This window comes from Garra rufa, chromosome 2 (genome assembly GCF_049309525.1).
Source record: "Garra rufa chromosome 2, GarRuf1.0, whole genome shotgun sequence".
In the NCBI taxonomy this organism is placed as follows: domain Eukaryota; kingdom Metazoa; phylum Chordata; class Actinopteri; order Cypriniformes; family Cyprinidae; genus Garra; species Garra rufa.
Genome location: NC_133362.1, coordinates 60,383,988 through 60,402,249, shown reverse-complemented (window position 1 = coordinate 60,402,249; position 18,262 = coordinate 60,383,988). Strand labels below are relative to the sequence as shown.

Genomic DNA, 18,262 nt, shown 5'->3' with positions numbered 1-18,262 from the left:
CCTAATTAATTACCCCGGGGCCACTATATTTTAAATTAAATATTGTGTCAGCATCGCTCTTTGTCAAGAAAGTTACCGTATCACCCTCCGTGAGACTAGCGCATGCCCAGACCCTGCTCACGACGACGGCAAAGTACCCCATAGACAGGGTATGCCTGAAAAATTTCTCCATACCCTCAGGGTCCCGCGTCACGAATCAAGAAAATTTGTTTTTGGGGACATTGCCAAAATCAATCGTTCTGGCTATGGTGGATAACGACGCGTTCACCGGGGCCTATGATAAAAATCCGTTTGCGTTTAAACATTACGATTTGGAATTCCTGGCCCTCTACGTAGACGGTCAACAAATACCTGCCAAACCTCTACAACCAAATTTTTCCTCAGGAGCCGCCGTCAGAGAGTTTTATTAGTTGGCTACAGCGACCGGTAGGCATCTTAAAAATCAGGCTCTCTCTATAAACAGAGAGGAATTTCTGAAAGGCTATTCGCTTTACGCCTTTTACCTCACACCCGACGAAGACTGCGGTCAGCACATATCACTCGTCAAGTCCGGCAATATCAGACTGGAAGTACGGTTTAAACAACCATTGGCGCATACTATAAATCTTCTGACCTACGCCGTTTTTGACAGCTTGCTCGAAATATCTAATCGCAGATCTAAGCCGATTTTTCTTTGCCGGGTCGCACTTTCTTGTGCATGTCGTAACAGTAGCTTGAGTTGCAGTAGCGTAGACAATCGGTACAGTGAACATTTTTTTTGGGGGGTCTTAAAGCAATCCCGATCGAAACAGACGTTACAGACGTACTTGCAATGATGATCCCTAATTTTGTTATAACCTTTGTAACAGTATTGGCATGCATAAGGGGTACCGATGAACCCTGTCAGATTCAGAATCATATAGTAATGTTCGTCATGTAAATAAAGGAACACCGTCTTTGGATGCGGCTCATCGTAATTTATGAACGTTTCTAAAACATCTCCTGTCCTGTAAAAAACAACGATTTTGACGTCCAGCAGATTCTCAAACTTTGCTATGTCGTGAAGACCGATCTTGTCTTGGATTGAAAATCCCGCATTGTTGTGGATAACCGCGGCCCTACATTCTAACTCGCTCTCGGGGAGTTGCGGTTCAAGAAACCGTGCAAGACAAATAGAAAAGCATAATTTATTAGAGATATTGACGGGTATGAACAAATTCATCTTTTTTCTTTTAATCACCTGTTGCAGGGGTATGTCTGTAAGTTTACGTCTTTGTCCTCCTCCTCCTTGTCTATTCATGGCCACATCGAGTTTGATTTCGACCTTGTCATCAGTCATTAACTGATCGTCGCTTTGTAAAATTTTCTCAATTTGGTCGGTGAAAAGACTAACGTTGTAATTATTGCCGGGGGTTAAGACGATGTTAACCGGTGTTTTCAAGCTCTCACCAGCCATTGTTAAATTAACGACGCTAGACTCACCGCCGATTTGTCTGGCGAACGAGACTATTTCTTCTATTTTGTTGTGTAACAAAATGTGGTAAGCTGCTAAATCCGTAGATCTTATGTCACGCATATTCATCGTCCTTCGCAATTGCACCGCATTAAATCGAGGACGGGGTATGACGCGATATCCGTTTACGCACCCTCCGTTCACGGGAGCTGCTTCTGTAGGGTTTGAAGGTCTCGGATCATTGTTATTAGTCGTATTACTAGTCGACGGTTGTTCGGGTTCAGTAGGGTTTTCTGCACTGGAAGTCGATGGACGTTCCGCATCATCATTGCCTGGAGTTATGATGCGTCTCTATATACATTTCAGTTGCGTCTTGTATCAGATCTATGAGAGATTGGTCTGTATGACTGCTAGGTGTATTCTCCTCGGTCATTTTTTTTTTTTATTTAGAAAACTATAAAAGCGATATATACATAAACACAAGAGATGTTGAAACTTAACTAATAAGACGTTGTGTATAAAAACTAAGATTATAAGATAAGTAGAAAACTATAAAAGTTATATATTCATAAACACATGATGTTGAAACAAAACTAAAACAAACTCTACGTATCAAAACACAGATTATAAGATACAGAAAACCACACTACAGTACATCGTTTTTCAATTTGAATGTTGCTCCTCATTTAAACAGCAAAGAAACCATACAATCAATCTGCGTTCCCTGTGTTGTTCGTACAGATTATCTATAATAAGATGAAGATTTGCAACCACATCCGCTTGCATGTGACGCTGTTGCGTCTCTGAATCTTGCAAACGCTGATCTAAATGACCTCTTAGCTGATAAAACCTTGCCTCAATGTGATCGTGAACCTCATTAAAGAAGGCCTCTTGTCTGTTAAAAAATTCATGAGAGAACCTCTGAAACAGTTCAAAGCTCAGAGTTTCATTCACACCATTTTGACGACCCTCTGGCAATTCTTCTTCCGTTCCTACCATTGGATCGTCCGGTTCCTGAAAAGCGGACGGTGTACATCTACCATCCCTACTGCTCATTGGAAGCTTCCTCGTGTGTGAGATTGATTGTGGCTTGTGCTATGTGGGTAGATTCCTCGCGTGTGAGTTTGATGATTGTGGCTTGAGCCGTGGGCTGTGGTTGGACTGTTCATATGAGAGAAAAAATAAATAAATCATTTAGAATATTTTATCAATCACCCTTAAGAATAGCATAAATATATTGTACTCAATGTTTGGTCACCTAACACCGCCTCTATTGACAGATTGTCTTGCTGCAAAAATGAAATGTATGAGATATATTTACAGATGAAAACATTACATGAATAAATGTATGACTGTACTCACCGTATAATCCAAATTGGTCATAGGTCATATATTCAATAGAAATCGGTCTGCCAGTGCCTAGGACAAAAATTAATAAATAAATTAAATATATATTTCATATTAAATAGCAGTATTCATTACAAGTTAGCTATATAATTACCAATGGAGGGCGATGATGGTAGTGATAGATCACAAACAGTTAAAAGTTAAAACAGAGTAAAAAATCTTTCAGAGCTGGAGGGGGTTAGAGCGGATGGAGAGAAGCGGGCAGGCTTTGGGTCAGAGGCAGACAGAGAGAGACGGTCTGAAGCCAAATATGCCTCATCATAAATGATCATTTAATAATTAATAAATAAATTAAATATATATATTTCGTATTAAATATAAACTTTCATTACACATTAACTATATTAATGAGATGGCTATATTATTGATACATTACAAACAGTTGTAATATAGATTAAAAGTTAAACACTGTTAAATACGTATAAACATATCATAACTACTAAATATAAGCATTTATGACGCGTTAGATGTATAATTACTTACAAGATGACGATAGTTCTGCTACATCATAAACAGGCGTTATACAATAGAGTTAAACAATGTTAAATCTGTATAAATATGTCACAACACTATGTAAAACATCTTGGCTTTCAGAGCTAAGGAGAGAAACGGTGCAGGGGCGGACTCCCGTGCGTGCATGCTTTAGGATCAACCCATACCGAAATGTAATATATGTGCTTATATGAAATACCCATGTATTAAATACATGTCTTGTATATGCCATATCCATATATGATTCCTATTAGAAAATGGAACAATTTAATATATTGACATATAAGTCAACCCCATACAAAAATATGTTTATGTATGTAGAATACATGTATTGCCATATATGGAATGTATATAATTATTTATATATGTGAGATATATGCATTTTTTTATTATGTTATATACACATTAGACATATATGAAACCATATATTTCATGCATATTAAATATTTTAATATGTGATCTTTGATCTTTAAATACAGGACACATGTGAGACACTACACTCTACAAAGTTGCAGTGCATTGCACATTTCACACCTTGAGCCTTAAATGTTAAATGGTACAGTAAGCTACACAAAGAAACATCTTTATTTAAAAAAAATGTTACTGACATGCACAATCAAACAGAAAAAAAGAAACAATTACATATATAACTGATCAAAACACTGAACAGGCATAAGAAACAGAACATCAATTGTAGTGGTCCAGCTAAAGGTCTACAGGTTTGTATTCCCACAGCTTGGTTAGTTTTTGGTTTATTGCCATCCCCAGAAGGCCCCAGGTGAAGAAATGTCTGGATTCCAGCATCTGTACAAAAAAAAAAGATAAAAGTTAGATTTTGATAAGACAATTACAATAAATTTTCTGAACCATATACTTAAGACTTGCAATCCAACATTGTACCAAAGTGATAAACTACTATAAGATGACAAATATACTGAATATTAAACAGTTGGTAAAGTTAAAGATTCTTTTAAAACTGCAGAATACTAATTATGTATATATGTTTGTAAGTTGTAGTTGTAAAATATTCCTGTCCTTGTCCTATATATATAAGGACATGGCAGAACAACAGAGCACAGCCTGCATGCCCATTCAAATAATATGTCTCTATATACATGAAGAACTAAAATATAGTAACCCAAATGCTCAATGACAGAGTTCACAGCTAAGGTTACAATTTAATTTGCTATTTAGCATCAATTAATTAAAGTGTTGACATTCATAATACCTAATATGTGCATCGTTTTGGCCTGGAGAAAACAGGGGTGGAACTATTACATGGATTTTTGAATGACAATTTTGATTAAATCCCCTAAAATAAGGTCCGCCGTTCACACAAACTCATAATCCTTTCACATTTTATTCTATGACATAAAAAAAACACCAGTGAAACCCCACTTTTGATTCGTATTTTAATTTTTAAACTCTTATGTTTCTTAAAAAAGATGGTTGCTAACATGCTGCTAAATGGGACTACAGGCCCTGTCGGAGGCATTAAACGTCATCACGCCAAACAGTTTATCAATTTACTGTGTTTTGCATTGTAGTGTAATTTATAGTGCAATTAATTGTAGAATAATCAATTAATAGTTTCCCACACCACATTTACTGCCTTTGTCACAGAGAAAGTGAAACTTTAATAATCTATAGTGCTTAAAGCCACATTTAAGATAAATGTTTACGGCCATATGAAGCTGTTAGAAAGCAGATAGATTGAGGATTTTCTTGAAGCAAGGATAAAATAATATTTTGTGTACCCACCCTAACAACATGATAGCTAAAATGTGATACTTCATTCACTAAAATAAGTTTAATCTTACCATATCCAAAACCTCTACAGTTATTTATAGATTAAATGCACTAGAATTTTATTAAATAGTACACGGAGACACATATTTTGTTGATTTGATTTGTCTACATATTTAACCTTTTCTGTGTACGCTCCATCATTCACATCACTGCCATCCACATCTGCAGGTTCGGCCTCCATTTCTGTTTTCTGAGTATTTCGGGACTCATTACCTATTCATGGGACACAAACGAGAATAGCACAATTATCAGCAAAGATATGAACAAAATTTACTACGATAGATTAACCATATTTTTTAAAACCCCATAATCACATCCTTTAGTGTACTGTTACCTTTATGCAATGTACACAACATGCATGTGCTTATGCACCCACTCTAGGCATGTCACTGACATGTCAATGCACTTGGTGCAATATAACCAAGTACTGTAATTTACTATATGAATTCAAGGTGCTTTTATTTAAATAATTCCATTTTTTGCAGTTTTATAGTTCTAGTCTAGACTACATCTCAGAGATAAACATTATAATTTTCATCCGTTATTTTTGTCAGACAGCTTTAAATAATTTCCAAATGTGGCATTGCTTATCCAGTGAAAACAATGAGCTCACAGTATCTCCATACAGATCGTTCATTAACCTACCCAGTAACTAAAATTAACTTTAATGCAAGCAAATTGCAAAACACATCAATGCAGCTGTAAACATAACATCGTATATAAAACAATGCAAGGGAATATTTTAAAAAACTTATCTGCTCTATATAGAGACTATATATTTGGTCTTGCAGACCAAAACAATCATATAACACTTAGTTACTATGAAATATTAGCGTAGGTATAAAGCGTTGAGTAAATTAGCATAAATTACCTGCACCGCTGCCACATTCAAAGGCGTTTCATCGTTTCCTCTCAGTGATGTCGGTCTGTCTTCGTGCCCGTCTATAAAATCATTGTCGTTTATTATGTGAATGTATTGGCCCATTTGTTATCCTTCCACTTACTAAGAAAAACATCTTACCGCAGATGACTTGTATCATTACCCAGCCATTGCTCAGACTCTGCCGTTAGCGCGGGTGAGTTTGAATTTTGGCGCATGCGCAGTAGCGGTATTGTGACATACGCACTCAATCGCTCATGTATTTTAATGAAATGCGTTTTAGTTCATTGATGATGACAGCACATATGGACAAACAGTTACATGAAGTGTTTTCCCCTCAATAACTCAATAATACATTCGTTTTACTACAAGTAACTAGTACATTGGCATTTTTTGAACAGGTTATATATTCATCTGTATTTTTTCCCCAGAAAACTGAATTGAAACAATAAAGTTAAGCAAAAAAATATTTTGTTATGTGATTTACAATAAGCAGTATCTTTTAGGCATAAATGGTTAATAAACTTGCATAAATTCAATATATACATTGGTAATTTTGATATATATTGTTAACATATATGGTCTTATCATATAATACAATATACAATTTTTATATATATTGTAAACATATATGGTCATAACATGCAATACCATATAAAAGTTGACCATATATATACTTTCAATATATGTTTATATACAAATTGTACTATGGGAAATTCATATATGTTATAAACATATATCTACATATATCCAGAAGATGTATATATGTGATAATAATATATTGCCCTATATTTAACATATATGAGAGTAGCACTTCTGATATAGGGACATATATGTCATATATTACATTTCGGTATGGGATATACTATTGTTTGATATGGGATGAATGACCTTGACGATTGCAGTTTGTCTGAATGAACGAGAAAATGATATTGTGTATACTTGCATTGAAATAGTTTATTGAAGTTAATAACAAAAATTGCAGAGAAATCCATATCCTAATAAGTCACGTACCAGAAGGAATTACAGGACAGAAAGGGGGTGGCGAGACCCGCCCCTTTAGCAATGCCATTGGATCCCAGCATCGTGGGACGTGCCCTAGCAGACCGTTTAAAAACTTCATTTTCCTAACAGAACTGAGCGAACTCAGAGAACTCAGCTCTCTCTCCTCACGCCTTTCGCCTCTTGTGGTTGGAGTGTTTTTCCATCTGCGCTCAACCTCTTGACTTGACCAAGCACACGATTGTGCCATCAAAACTCACATACAGAAGATACAGAAGAGCTCCGAGCGCATCAAACCGCATAACCAGGCAACCGAAGACCGGCTCCAGCAACCCAAACAGTCCACTCCTCACGAATGTGTTTCCCAGAAGACGTTATCAAGGAGCAACCTATCAGCAAAGCCGGGGTTCCCTTCTGCTAAAGACAAGCCCGTGGAACTCTGCTTGAACCGAACCCAAATAACAAAATCTCCCTTTACTTAGCTGAAACTGGTGCAAAATATCCCTTAAGTAGTTAAAAGCTAACTCTCTGCTTTTGTGATTTTCTAAGGTTGCGATCTGAGAACTAGTAGTAAGAAATACTAGAACTCTGGGATGCTATTCAAAACTCTGTAAATTTTACTCCCTGAATTGTGTGTGTGTGTGTGTGTGTGTGTGTGTGTGTGTGTGTGTGTGTGTGTGTGTGTGTGTGTGTGTGTGTGTGTGTTTTAGTAGATTAGTTTTGTGTCTTAGAGTAGTCAATAAATTATTGTTTCATTAAAAGAAGTGTCTTGAATTTTATGTTCACAAAAGTTCTATCTGTGTTTAGATCAAGCTACCTCGGCTTTAAAATTTCCTAACGTAATATTTTGGTTTATTTGTGATCTTGGCCAGGAGCATAATATAAACCTTTTTGAGTTTATTGATTATACTGAATTGACCACTTTGCTGGACGAATGGTTAAGAAGTGTAATCTATTAATTCTGAATCAATTTAATCAAGTTTCGAATCTTTCGATTCGATTCCTTATTTGAATCATTATAAATTTGAGCTAATTAATACTACAATGGAAAACTGTGTTTACCTTTGGCATAGTTAAATAATAACAGTTCAGTACATGGACATGACATACCATGAGTCTCCAACTCCATCGTTTCCTCCTTCTTATATAAATCTAGTGTTTGCAAAAGACTACCGAAAAATAGGTCAATTTCAACATAATTAGACTGTTACGCAACTTTCCCAGGATCGTTAATAGTTTCGCCTCCAACATTTGCATCGCCAAATCATCGGTAACGTCAGCACATCAGTAAAACAAGGCAAGCCACTGAAGGGACATGGTTAGCTTAATGCTAGCGCTAGCCTGTTACATTGCAATACATAGGATTTCACTTACCACGTAAACAGAGAGATGACTGTGCTGATGATGGTGAATGATGGAGAAATAACTGTGCTGATGATGGCGAATGATTTACAGATCTGGAGAATCACTGTCATACAGCTGAACGTGTGTGGTAAGAAGCACTCCCTCTGCATTATAACTTTACACAGAGCACATGCATCACAGTAATGAGACTAAGATTCAAAACAGCAGATTCAACAAACCGCATATTAAAAGCGGCTAGAGCTCCTAATTAAATATATATTTTTATCCATGTGCGAGCTATTAGAGATACGCAGCTCTGTGAAACAGCCAATCAGAGCAGAGCTCATTAATATTCATGAAGCTTCCAAATAAGCCAATAACAGAGCATTTCATTCTAGGGTCAAATCCTAGGGTTGTAAATGGACCTGTAAAACCATTTCTGGAGATTTTTTCCCTTTCCTATGCCATATACCTTCTATGTAGGTATCAGAGAACAATTTAAAATATTCTCTATAATGCATTCTAAGGCACCTTTAACAAAACCAAATTTTACCCATGTTTTGGAGTTGTGTTCTCTTCAAGAAAGACCATTGAAGTCTTGTGTAGGCTGGTCGATGGTTCAGTTGCTCTTTGAAGGAAAGGAAGAGAAAGCGTTAGTGCTCAGTCTCATGGAGATAGTGAAGTGCCTTGAAGAAAATGGCACTCTGGACATTTAAAATGAAATGCATGTTATATGCCTACACTATCGCTGCGTTCGAAACTGCATAGTTCCATACTATATAGTAGGCAGAAAGCAGTAGGCGAGTGAATAAGTATGTTTGAATCTTCAATATTCATAAAAGAGTAGGCGAGAATTAGTAGACCAGTGCACTAATTCTCGTGAGATTCAGACGAGCGTATACTTAAAGTGCATTAGAATATGCGTACTTATAGTAGGAAAAAAAGAGTATGTGAAGAAAGAAGTACGTTCGAAACCTCAATATTCATAAAAGAGTAGGCGAGAAATCCCCAATGTCCTACTGCTTCAGCCCAGATTCTGAAGTGTTCATCTGATGCACACTTTTCAATTCCAGGAGGCCAAAACGTCATCATCGAACGTGATTGAGAACCGCGACGAGGGTGTTTACAAATGTGAGTATTACAAACCAAAACACGGTTCCCTGTCTTAAAATTGTATTTGTGGAGCTACTGTATCGTAAACTGCTGATTTGCATAAGGTGTCAAGATGTGAGACAGAAACGTTAAAGTATATTTGTGATTCCGCTGTACAACACATTTTATTACGTATAGCGACCATAGACATCTTAAAGATGATTACTAAATGTCTATTTACTTAAACAAAGCTATAAAAAAAGCGTCAAAACTAAGAAAAACATTTTTCACCCAGTCGGCCATAGCTGTGAATTCGCTTCTATTTGGCAAGCAGGTAAATGTCTAATCATGCAATTGAGCGGTTTCTGAGACCCCCCGATTCAAAGCCTTCAACTTCAGGCCTTAAACCCAAAAGACGACGATATGATAGTCAGTATTTGGGTTTAGCATTTACGTGGACAGGACCAGCTGATGAACCATGACCTTTATGCGTGGTTTATCAAGATATTTTGGCTAATGACAGCATGAGACCCGCAAAACTTTGGCGACACCTTGAAACCAAGCATGTTGAGGTAGCAGGAAAAGCTCCAGAATTTTTCAGGAGAAACAAATTGTGGAAGATTTTGTCAAATTAAATAGAAAGGCCACTGAAGCTTCATATCCCGTTGCATTGCATATTGCCAAGGCAGGCAAAGCACATACCACTGGATAGACGTTAATTCTGCCGGCAGCAAAGGACATTTGTTCCGTGATGCTAGGAGAGGCAGCAGCTTCTAAGATAGATTTTGTCCCGCTCTCTGACAACACAATAAGTTGGCGCATCTCAGATATGGCACAGGATGTGAAGGAACAAATATTAGACAGCGTCAGACACAGCCTATTTTTTGCACTCCAGATCGACGAATCCACCGATGTGGCCAGCTGCGCTCAGCTGTTAACATATGTGCGGCATGTGAAAAACATGGACATTCAAAAAGAGTTTGTATTTAGTAGTCCTTTGCCCACCCACACAACAGGTGAACAAATTTTCAGCAAACTGAACGAATTTGTTAGAAAGAACGAAGCTGAGTGAAGCTCTGTCAAAAGGGAGGCCCACTGTCTTAGACTTTGAAAACCCCTGCATTATTGTTACTTTTTGTTTCATTATTGTATTACTTTTTATTAAGATATATGAAATAATAAAGAAATAGTAATTAGACAAACCAAACGTACAAAGCTAGAGACATGCTAATAAGGCACTTCTTTTCTGCATCCTCTGCTGCATCCTGGCTCTTCTTTGAAGTACTCTTCTCCTCAGTTCGGCAGCCTCCTCTTCAGCATCTCGGTAGAGTATACCAACTGCAATGGCAATCCCAAGATGTTACATTTGATTGATTAAATCATTAATTAATTTACTTATTTCACTTTTCTTTTGGCTGGTGTCTATTTTTTCCTCACAACATCCATCAACTTCCCATTGTTTTTCCCGCTTTTTAAAATTTATATATTAAAAAAATGATTGTTTCGCATTTTATTTTATTTTAAAACAATGTAAATATAATCAGAGTAGTGAGATGATCCCTGAACCACATGAGAGGCAGTTGGTTAATATCATATTAAGTACAAGGTAACATGTTTAATACAATAAAAAATAAAAAAACATACAGTGAAGTTAATTTAAGTAAGCATGGCATGTTGAGTGACGCTATTAAGTATTCTGCTGTTCCAATTGCAGGATTACCAGACTTGTGTCCTCCAGTAACTTGCCAAGTATAAACTTGCAAGTCCAGACTTTGCGAACTTGGTATTGAGAAATGCCCCAGGTCTTGCAGTCTCTACTAATGAGCTGATGATTTGATTCATGCAAAATGTGCAGGGCGTGGGCCTCCAGGACGGGTTTGAAAACCACTGCAGTATATGACTGTAGTCTGTAACCAAAGCAACAGTGCATCTCGCGCTTCCCGCCTTTAAGAGTTCAATTTGCTCCTGCGGTAATGTTAAACTTACTTTGGACAACTTTACGCAACAAATTTGCTTACTATAATTCAACTATAAAATAGAATAGAAAATATGTTCACCTATGGTAAATATAAAAAGGACCTGTGTAAAGAAATCGTCCCCATATCATACATTAAGGACTTTGACCCTAAAGGTAGTGACCTCACGAAGACTTACTGGGGGCGCTGGCAGGAGAAATTTTTCAAGGGACAAATATTGGGGTGAGTCATGATAATTAGCTCCAATAATTAGTTAATAACACAATGTACAAAATGTTCAACTTGGAAATACTATAACATTTTGAGTTTGGGTTTTGGCTAATGCCCTAGCCGTGCTAGTTAACCTTAATGGTGGCAAGCTAGTAAGTTAAAGCTAAACATTATTTTATTAGGACAGAGGACAATATTCTACAATATTTATAGTAGTAGCTTATCAGTGCCCAGGTAGCCAGAACAATCAGGCCAACTGCAGCTGAGTGGCGGCTCAGTCGTCTGTGTTCTGGCGGCTGCTTACCAAAAGTGAGCCAGCTGTGGCCCAATAATGGTTGCCAGATTTGGCCAGGCTTGGATGTGCAGATTTGAGCAATTTGCACCGAGACACGGCGCATTTAGTGATATTTGGCCCAATTACGGACCATAAGGGCTTGTCTGATTTTGGGTGAGATATGGCCATACAGACCTGGGCCAATTTAGGTTGAGTGCTGGGGATGGGTTTCCTTTTCCAATGTGCTAAATTGTGTGTAGCAGTTAGCCTTAAACTTAAATGTAATATCCTTTCCTTATCAATGTTATGTTATTTATTTGTGTATTTTTAATTTAATTATTTTAATATTTTTCCTCTCACATTTCTTCTCTCCTATTTCAAATTTTACTCAAGTGAAAGTACAAAAGTACTTGATTCTTTATGTACTTGAAATAATACTGATAGACTTATTTTGCAATTTTATATAGGTTATATAACCTGGGATTTTCCCAAAATAACCACTATTTGGAGTCAAGATATGGGTATATTTTTTGTTGTTGTTGTTGTTGTTAATATGGACTACATTGATGAGAGTGATGTATTAAGTTAACTAATATAATTATATTTTCATAAAGATTTATTCTTCTCAAACCTTGTCTGTGGTGTAAAAACACTCCCGGGCAAATGGCCCCAGAGGGCATTACTTCCCACTTTGATAATTACTGTTCTGAACATCACATACTTTCGTTTTTCCCTCAGATGTAATCTATCTAGGTGGTTGAACATAAATAATTCGAATTTATGACAAATAATTACATGAAATTAGCACCAAAAGGCTTAGCTAGACAGTTAGCATCAGCTAACATTTTAAACTTATTTTCAGTATGGTTATGTATAAACATTCATATTTGTCTACTCGTCTAGTTGGCAAACTACATCACTGCGCATTGAATTATGGGTAGTCGCCGCCATGTTTTAGGTAAAGGTCTTCAGCTGTCAGTATTACAAGATAGTAATAAAAAAAAAAAAAACACCGATCCAAGAAAAGCTAATTCTTCCATACAGAGAAAAGCTTAATGAAGTGTCAAAGCTGAGGAATTTAGAAAAACTAAAAGTAATCAATGGGCTTGATCCGTATGAGCATAAAGAGTGGTTAGGCGATCTAAATGAGTTACCGCACATAACATTCCCAGATGTGTTTTCCTACCTTGTTTGTGGTGTCAGTGCAAACACATCTGAACAATTTCGAAATTATAAATCTCTCAAGGCCCACCTGCAATTAACTAATGGATGTGTGAAGGACCTGCAGATTTCCATCTTAACGAGCAGAAAACTGTTGTTCGCACAAACACTCAACTCTGTCACCACTTTAGTTCTATCTATCTATCTATCTATCTATCTATCTATCTATCTATCTATCTATCTATCTATCTATCTATATAGTGTAATGCATTATTTTATTATTAATTTGATACCTTACAGTGTTATTTATGTTTTAGGTTTTGCACTCTCAACGCCTTAACGATCCTCAGCTCTAGTGGCCAAGTGGAGTGTGCGCACTGCACATGCATGGCTGGCATAGCAGAGTCTTGCACACACATTGGGGCTGTCCTGTTTAAAATTGAAGCAGCAATCCGGGTACGAGGGAACAAAACTGTCACTGATGTTCCAGCCTACACCTGTTCTATCTATCCATCTGGTAGTTGGACTTGAAATTACATCACTTACAATTACATCCTACACCTGTTGTGTTTGCACTATAGTAGAACTGAGCTTTTATGTTCAATAGTTATTTGCCTTTTTTACCAACTGCATTGTTAGCTGTGTTCTTTATACTTGAAGTTTACAACACTGTTATGTCTTAAAGCTGTTGTGTTTGGACTATAGTAGTAGTGGAACTGAACTTTTCAATTTTATTGATTCTTATGTTACTGTGAACTGTACACATTTACCTTAGTGTGTTATACACAAATAAAGGGATACAGAAATGTTCGTAATTTTTTTACATTTATTATTACAATGTGGTATGCAATATGAAAAACAGATAATGATTACTTTTCGATAATAGATAACTTTTTGCCTCCTTTTACATCGGGTTAAACCGCCCACACTCTGTTGCTTTCCCTGCTGACAAAAAACAGGATATGCTGGTTAGGTATGTTTTGGTGCTGGAATGCTGGTTTATGCTGGTCCTTTGTTGGTTTATGCTGGTCCTTAGCTGGTTAATGCTGGTCATGTTGCTGGTTTATTCTGGTCCTTTGATGGTTTATGCTGGTCATGGGCCAGCAAAGGACCAGCATAAACCAGCTACAACTAGCATCCCAGCACCAAAACATACCTAACCAGCATATGCTGTTTTTTTTCAGCAGGGTTGACTTCTGTGTGCCCGAGATGCAGCGATGGATCCCAGTCTGGAACACACTCTTAACATTTCATATGCTGGTTTGCCTAAAACAAATGACCGCATTTATTCAAATTGTAATGTGGTTATTCAAGTAATTTGTAGTGCAAAATTAGCAATGTAGCTACACACTATATTTAAATGCCATGCTTTAACAACAAAATCAGCCGGATGTACTTTGTTTTTTAATTTACCTTTATGGAAATGCATTGAACAAACAAACATGTGCCTAGGGATCTTGGTAAAAGAAATGCTTTTCTGTCTAACTGCTGCTACCCACGCCATTTTGTTTACTCAGACACTTGGGATCCAAGGTGCTTTTTCCAAGCTGGAAAGCTGAAAAATTGGACTTTTGACAGTCGGCGTATCGTGAGTGTGATTGTGGCAATTAACAACGCAACAAGAGTTCACCAATGTAAATTATTTTTGCAGAATAAAATAGACTAAAACTTCACGATTTTAAAATCTTTGCCAATCACCATTCCACAGCTGATTTACAGTGGCAGTTTCTTTTTTACCTTTGTAATGATTACCTGATGCCTTTCAGGTAGCCAAAATGTCCAGCACTTGATAATTAAAAGTGCCAGAACTTGGAAAGAAATATTATGGTATGGTTACAATTAATAAAAAAAAACATTTAAATCTTTTGTTTGTTTGTTTGTTGTTGTTGTTGTTGTTATATATAATTCCCTCTTTTTTTACATGGAGTGTATATCAATGTATTTTTTTGTGTGCAATACAGGTGTTTGGATATTAGTGACATTGCATTCCATGCAGTCAAGGGTGATGCAGAGGGCTCACTCTGGCAATCAAATTAATGTCCTCCATGGGGAAGAATTGATTGTGCGGTGAGAGCTTTCAGTCGGTCCACCTTTGATCCAGAGTCCAGGCTAGACATGGTTTTCGTGGACGAGAGCGGAGTGGGCGAAGGGGCTGTTGATGAAGGTGAGGCAAAGAGTTTTGTTGCCTCCTCAATGGCCAGCTTCAGCAGCACCATATTTTCCAGGGGCCTTCTGAGTCACTAGCTTTGGCTCTAGTTAGTGTTTTTCCTCTACAGCTCTAGACAATGGGATGTATAGGCTTGCAGGACAAATGCTTGCAGTTTGCTTAATTCAAAGAGGCGTTTCTCCGCACTTTTTCCCCTATCGTCTTTTCAAACAAATCTGTGGCCTTCCATCCCTTCCACCTTCCAAAGAATAGGTAAAAATCTTTTAATCTCTGTATCTCACTCCCAGCTATTTCTGTCCAGTAATGGCTGGAGGATCACAAAAAAGACCTGCCCAAACTGCGGGGAAAAATATATTGCAGACTTAAAATTTGTTTGTTTTGCAAACATCCACAACCCTAACATGTTAGACTTCAAAAAAAGCTGGAAAATTTTAAAAGTCAGCAGAAGCAGTGCTTGGCATCCATAGAAAAAATAAAAATAAAGTCCCACATTCTTGATGATGCTGCCTTTCTGGTATTTAGTTTTACGATCAACTCATTCACCAAATGTGTTTTATTATTTTTACATAAGCAAATAAATGTCTTGGTATAATAACTGGTATAATATATTGCCTCATAGATCCACACTATTAATAAGAATATAATTCATGTTTACTGGTTTTTCCAAACTATTATGTGTAGGGAGTTGAAACTCATAAAACTCCTCAAATTGATCTATCCAAAAAATATGTAAAAAAAAAAAAGTTTGATTGTTTGTAGATTTTTTCTAGGTTTGATGTAACTTCAGATCAAGCTTGAGGGAAAAATTCAGCTGTAAACTACCGTTTTGTGTATATATCCAATTGATCTCTCTACCTCTCTGTTCCAGCTTGAGAAGTTGTATGCCCTTGGCATGAAGCCCCTGCTGCTGATTGCACATCCTCCTAAGATGGTGACAGGGACGCACACATACCAAACTAAAATGATGCTGCCAATACAGTACATGCCCAACTTAGCACATCCGCTAACACATGCTTAGAGAATGTGAATGCCATCTATAAATTGATGGTTGAAGGTGTGATTGCATATATTTAACCTTATTTATTGAATTAATTATCTATCAATTGAACAATTGTTGGTGTTGTCCTGTACATTTCCAATAAGCAAAGACTAGAAATTCCGATCTGGCTGTAGCCTAGCTGCAAACTAGAGTCATTTTAAAGAGCTGGTATTGTGGAAAACAAGGACAAAAATTGCTTCGGGATGATGGCAGGGGTCGTATGTGCTTTAAAATACCTCACTTCTATCTCCTTGGTAGTTTTAAGTTATTCAAACTTTTGAAATCTGCAGCTAAAGTGGGAGCACTTTTTTGAGGCTGAACTTTTTAATGAGTCACACTCACTGTCAAATCAAATATGCTAGAAGCTCTAGCACAAGACCACCAGCAGACTTATGTAGTCGCAGTTTGCATTTCAGCCAGATGACGAGCAAAGCAAGACACTGAATGTGTGCTAAAGCTAAATTGTAAATAATCCAATCAATAAAAATGTCAGTACTTGAATTAATGAAAAGTGATGCAACTGTATGTCGATAAGCTTTTGCAGGGTTTTTCAGGCATAGAGGCTGCATTGTTTTGACTGGGCCTAAACACTCAGCTGGGAAGCTAGCGCAAATGGGAAACAGGACTTCCTGTGGTTTCTCACAAAATAAAAGCAGCGATCTGACTCTATAGTGACGTAGCAACCAGGTTACATTGGTGTCTCCATCTCTGTCCTCTGTGATCTGTCTCTGTCATGCAGGTATGTGTGTCTGAGCTACACACACACTTATAGCAGACCTATAGTGGGTACGGAAAGTATTCAGACCCCCTTAAATGTTTCACTCTTTGTTACATTGCAGCCATTTGCTGAAATCATTGAAGTTCATTTTTTTCCTCATTGATGTACACACAGCACCCCATATTGACAGAAAAACACAGAATTGTTGGCATTTTTGTAGATTTATTAAAAAAGAAAAACTGAAATATCACATGGTCCTAAGTATTCAGAACCTTTTCTCAGTGTTTAGTAGAAGCACCCTTTTGATCTAATTCGTGCCATGAGTCTTTTTGGGAGTCCATTTTTAGGTCTCTCTTGAGATGTTCAATTGGGTTTAAGTCAGGCTGGGTCATTCAAGAACAGTCAGTTCTTTTAGCTGTGTGCTTAGGGTCATTGTCTTGTTGGAAGGTAAAACTTCAGCCCAGTCTTAGGTCCTGAGTACTCTGGAGAAGGTTTTCGTCCAGGATATCCTTGTACTTGGCCACATTCATCTTTCCCTCGATTGCAACCAGTCGCCCTGTCCCTGTAGCGGAAAATTTTTGATTATATCACCATGCACTTCAGTTTCTCATCAAACGTTCTGTCCAATCAAATGCTCTCTCTAGAGTCCGTAGTGTCCCGCCCCCTACACAGAGACTCATTAACCCGGAGCAGATCATAAGCGCTCATATGTGCGATCAGCATGTATTAAACTAAACAGCCTCAGCATGATAATGATCACTATTTTGTTCTAGCAAGAGTTTCATATTGAATCTGTGGGGTAATTTATTAGTCTGTGGCTGTCATAAGCTTACAAATGCGGCTTTACCGAGCTCAACAGCTCTGGCCCGAGCAGATATTAAGGGAACGCTATTGGGTATTCAAAATAAGTGGGCGGGGCTGGGTGAAATGTTTTTGTTTCAGTTAAAAGTACGTCACCACATAGAATAACGCTGAGTGTTTCAAGGCACTTCAGTGGACCTTTAAAGAGTGAAACATTTAAGGGGGTCTGAATACTTTCCATACCCACTATATGTATGTGTGTGTATATATATATATATATATATATATATATATATATATATACATACATACATACATATAGTGGGTATGGAAAGTATTCAGATACTTTGGCACATAGTTTGGGTCTATTGAAATTGTTAAGATTTAATTTCTAATTCAAACAGTAATAATATTTTTTAAATATTAAGTTTGGTTACTGTCCTAATTTACCAATTTAC

The 18,262-nt window shown here is 37.2% G+C and overlaps 1 long non-coding RNA gene across 1 annotated transcript in view; it reads right to left on the bottom strand.

Annotated features, from left to right (window-relative positions):
• Nucleotides 1-2,680: 2,680 nt before the first annotated feature.
• The window catches only part of LOC141325647 (uncharacterized), a 129,088-nt gene continuing 113,506 nt past the window's right edge, over nt 2,681-18,262 (bottom strand). The window contains exons 2-3 of the long non-coding RNA XR_012353798.1: nt 2,795-2,851; nt 2,681-2,721 (exon numbers count right to left, since the gene is read on the bottom strand). This is a non-coding gene — a long non-coding RNA (uncharacterized lncRNA). The remainder of the gene's footprint in view (nt 2,722-2,794; nt 2,852-18,262) is intronic.